At 37.6% G+C, this 5,339-nt stretch overlaps 1 pseudogene; it reads right to left on the bottom strand.

The window, feature by feature from the left end:
* Positions 1–206: 206 nt before the first annotated feature.
* LOC145109147 (putative receptor-like protein kinase At2g23200 pseudogene) lies at positions 207–3,019 on the bottom strand (annotated as a pseudogene).
* Positions 3,020–5,339: the final 2,320 nt, after the last annotated feature.

Here is a 5,339-nt window from a genome sequence, read left to right as displayed (position 1 = left end):
ACCAGAATTAAACTGGATAGTTTCCCTATTTGACATTTAATTGATAATTTAGAGTCCTGCAAAATAATAAATAAATAAATAAAATAAAAAATAAAAATAAATAACTTCAATGACCAATCCAAGACAAACAAAAAACATAGTTATGCTAGAGTGTCATTTTCCATTTTCTTTTATATATGCAAGTTATTGGTAATTTAGAAGAAATATGAAAGTATCAACAAAGTTTTTTATTCCCAAATCCCAACCACATGTAATTGTCTTTTACTCACCCTCACAATTCAACTATAAGTTTTTTGGTAATTTAAGGAACCTATTTTTTTTCCCCACGTGAAAAAAAAAATGTTTATACAAACCCTTATATAATGGTTCACAAAAGAAATACAAAATTATATATCCACCAAATCGATATATCAATAAACTATATTAATAACAATCGAGCTTCATCAATCTTTAATTGGGAAAACACTTGGCTCTCACTCGGATAACTCGAAACCGAGCTATCATTCACATCATAATCATCATCAAGTCGAGAAGGCAACCTATCAATTATCGACATCGGCAACTGAAATGAAGTATTTATCGTGGTATCATCATACGACTCACGATCCACTGACATTAGTTGAAGTTTCAAAACATATTCTAAATCCCACAACACATCAACCATACTCGGCCTTTCGTCTCCCGTTTCCTTCAAACATCTCTCAGCTATTTCCACAAATTTCCTTAATGAGTCCTGATTAATCGTACCCGCGAGAAACGGATCGATTATTTTCTCAAGATTACCATTTTTTATCTGTTTAATCGCCCAGTCAGCCAAATTCACTTCCTTTGCAGGAAGTCTGTGGTCGAGAGCGGGCCTTGCACACAACACTTCAAGCAGTACCACACCGAATGAGTAAACATCTGACTTTTGCGTCAGTTTCATACATCTAACGTATTCAGGATCTAGATACCCAAAACTCCCTTTCACATCCGAATGGTCATCTTCATCCATATTATCCAACCGTGATATCCCAAAATCGGCAACTTTTGCTACATAATGTTCGTTTAACAAAATGTTCGTTGATTTTACATCACGATGAATAATCCCGCCTTCTGAACCTGTGTGAAGGTAGTGCAACCCTCGGGTAGCACTGATACACATCTCAAGCCTCCGTTCCCACGTGAGTCTCGGGAGATCTGAATCATATAGATGATCTTGAAGAGTACCTTTTTCCATAAACTCATATACGAGTAACATTTCGTTATTTTCATCACAATAACCGATCAAAGATACCAAATGTTTGTAGCGGATCCGAGACAACACCATGATTTCCGTCACGAATTCCGGCCGCCCTTGACCATGACCATGTTGGCCTCGTTTGACCGCCACTTTGGTCCCATGAAGTGTCCCTTTGTACACCTTCCCGAAACCCCCTCTACCAATCATTAAATTTTCATCGAAATTATTTGTTGCTTGTACTATGTCGGCAAATGGGATCCTAAGATTGAGGTCTAGTACTGGTGATGGATTGTTGACTGTGAAGTCAACGTTTATGTCTGTGTATGAAGTACTCCGGCCATATGATGGCACCACATGAGACTCTGATTTTGCTCCGACCACCACCTGCTTTCGTTTCCCACATCTTGATCCGATGAAGAAACCTGCTAATAAAACCAATAGAAAAGCTACACCTGCAAGAACACATCCAACCACGATGAACACGCTCTTTCCCTTCTTCTTCGCCGGATCACGAACACCGGAGTTTCTCAACATCTCCATGATCTCGACTCCATTCAAGAACACCGGCTGACTGTTACCACGAATTGCGCCAATACTGATATTCAAACGATCTGAATCAGTGGACTCCACCACCAAATCAAGATAAAACGGAGCTTGTAACGCATCCATTGTGTTACCCGGTTGAATCTCCTCCTTGTGGTGACTGTAGACGAAGAAGTTGAAGGCGTCGGTGGGACTGACGAGGGCTCTGCTTATAATGTCACAGAAGTGAACTCGAAGCAGATACATGGCATTCTTATTGACGTTGAAATTCCAAGTAATGTTTACCAAACTGTTGTTTAATTGTTTAGCGGTTTTGTAAACATCATCAGGAGCATCGAATGAGGTTGCTCCGCCGTCGGCATAATTAATCCGGCGATCAAAAGTGACGTTTCTTGCTGGACCATTGTTGAAGATGAAGGAATCATCAGGTGTCCAGGTTCTTCTTAAGGTGTCACGATTTATGTTGATCGTTTGCCCTCCAACGTTAACTCTGTGGATTGGGTTGAAAGCATAATCCGATGTTAACTTCTCCAGATCAGCAAGTTTTCCGGCGGGTGAAATACGTAGGAAACTGGAGGCGGGCCTGAATAGATTCGATGGTGTCGTGAAAGCTTCGATGGCGTTTACAAACGCAGAAGATGATCCACCGGAGGGTGTAAACTCAATTCTAAACTTTCGTTCAGACCCAATCGGGAATATAAATTCTCTAATCACAGTCGTGTTTCCGGTGCTAAAACCTGATAAAACAGAGAACCCGGAAACAGAAACGTCGAGTTTCGAATTGGAAAATTCGAATCCATTAGTAGAGAATCGGGAAAAATGAAGGCGTACCATGACGAAAGTGTTGATTTCATCTGCTTCGAGTTCGTACCATGATTTCTTAGTGAAAACTCTTGCTGTTTGATAGATGGCCGGCGTGTCGGTTGCCGGGTTGTTGTTTTCTGCGGCGACATGGCCACCGGAGATATAGAAAGTTGGGGGGTTGACGTCGCCGACGAATTTCCTGTTGGTGAAATCGATATCGGAGTTTGATCCACAGTTGATGAAGTAGTGGTCTGGTAAGACATACTGGGAGGAAGCAAGTGATAGTGAAGAGAGAAGGATGAGAAGAGACAAACAAAGGGTGGACGCCATTGAAGAAAGTGGAGAATTAATTACTATTTCGAGTGGAACAATTATTGGTTTGATTCACGGGATGAAGACGACCACGTGATTAAAGGTTGTTGACGATGACGGCGAAGACCAAGAATCCGGTGGTTGTAAACGGATAGACCGAATAAGATTTTATTTTTCTTAATTTTAGCATAAATAGATGAAATTAAATAATCGATTTTTTTATTGTTTAAATTTTATAGTTTAATATAATCATTTGTATTGTTGTACATGTTTATAATTATAAAAGTAATTAGAGAAATCGTCCTTCTGGTATAGTTAAATTCACACTTTGAGTCCATGTTTTGTTATTTACTATAGTTAAGACAAACAGTTTTTGATAAATAGTTTATTGACTTATTATTTTTCTTACCACAAAGCTAATCAAAACAAGTTTTAAAAAAACCCATTTTCTTACTGCCGAAGTTATTTTGTCTAAAAATCCTTTTAAAGTTCTCAAGGATCAAACACCCACTTAATCTTAAAATATATAAGATTGGAGATTAAAAAATATTATACATTAAAAAAGTTACTTATATTTATATTTTGGCCTATTGACAAAAAAATTATCACTGATATTTTATTTACAATTTAACAATCGAAACCTATTATTTGTTTGTGTTATCCTATAAATTGAGTCAAATTGCAAGTAACACTGTTCCACTTCCAGGTTACAAATCGGACATAAAATAGAAGGAATGTCAATAACACGGCAATCAAGATTGAACCTAGTCGGCAATCTATCCAACAAAATCCTCCACAATAAAATTTTAAGTTTATGGGGGATAAAACGATTCCATCTAGTCTTGTTATCAACAGTAGGAAAAATGATTTTGTCAATCAACCTTCTAGTGTTAGAAACCGAAAATCTACCATCTGTTCCTATAGCCACACCCAAATATCAACCTTATCTAATAAATTTACCTCCAAAAGAACTTTATTCAAGTTCGTAAATTGAAGGCATTCCTCCCCTCCACGAACATCTCGACGCAAGCACCATCTCCAACCGGTAGAACTTCTACGATCGGAAACAATGCAATTCTGAATGAGTTCTAACCGGTAAGACGAGGAAATTGAGAAGCAAAATTTTGTTCACCACACCACACATCATTCCAAAACTGAATATCACATCCATTGCCAAGTTTCCTCTTAACAACATCACATGGCAGAATACTTTTTCTTCAAGACGTTTAAAGGACGCCAAGATTTTATACCAAGGATTTTACCCTCGGTTTCTAACAATGTCGGACCCAATACCCCCATTTTCACCATAATAGCTTTTATAACCCGCACCTAAAGCAATTCTTTAAAATTCAAAAAACGCCACCGCCACTTTTAAAGAAGAGAAAATTTGAAAGCTGTCAAACTACCAATATTAAGCCCTCCTTGAGCCATATCTACAAGAATCAAATCCCATTTTACCCATGGCATTTTTCAATGATCTTCACCACCCCAAAAAAAATTAGAACAATAAGATTCCAGGATTTTAACAACTGTGACCGGCATAAAAAACAACGACATATAATTATCTACTTTTCCACATAGAAAGTTTCTTCTTAACTTTGTCAATAATTGGCTTCCATCCCTGTACGAGACATTTTTTTCCCGACCGAAAGAACCAAATAAATGAAAGGTAGATTTTCAGGTTTACAACCTACAATCGGGCGTAATTGACCACCTCCTCCCACCTAACTCCAATACCTAAAATCTTTGATTTGTCAAGACTTATCTTCAACCCAGAAACAAGATAAAAACACCGAAGAATGGTGACCATATTAATGATATTTCTTCTATCCCATTCACCTAAAACAATAACGTCATCCGCGTAAAAGAAATGAGAAATATTCAAATTATTATTCCCAATTTTAACCCCTTGAAAAATACCTTCTCCAATAGCATCATGTATAGCAACATGAAATCCCTCCATAACCAAGATAAACAAAAAGGGAGAAAGGGGGTCACCTGGCCTTAGGCCTCTTTGTAGTTGAAACTCCATAGGCGGACAATAAGAACAGAAGATCTCGCAGAAATTAAACACGCATGATTCCAGAAACACCATTTTTCTCCAAACTTCATAAACTCCATAACTCTATCCAAATATTCCTAACTAACTGATGAGCTTTGGCAAAATCTATTTTAAATACCATCATCTTTTTGTGTTTCTTCTTATACCACTCTATAACTTCATTCACCGTAAGTGGACCATCTAAAATTTGTCTATCTTTAGTAAAAGTCGTTTGTTCACTACTAACCGATTTACCAATAACCTTAGCAAGGCGAGTAGCAATGATTTTGGCAATTATTTTATATTGGATGCCTATGAGGCTAATAGGCCGAAAATCATTAATCACCACCGGGCTAGAGATCTTAGGTATCATAGTTATAAAAGAAGAATTACAATCCGATGGAATTCTCGATTTCT

The sequence above is a fragment of the Lactuca virosa genome, chromosome 4 (assembly GCF_052849685.1).
Source record: "Lactuca virosa cultivar CGN04683 chromosome 4, Lactuca_virosa_CGN04683_v6, whole genome shotgun sequence".
NCBI classification, from domain to species: domain Eukaryota; kingdom Viridiplantae; phylum Streptophyta; class Magnoliopsida; order Asterales; family Asteraceae; genus Lactuca; species Lactuca virosa.
This window is presented reverse-complemented; position numbering and strand designations above follow the sequence as displayed.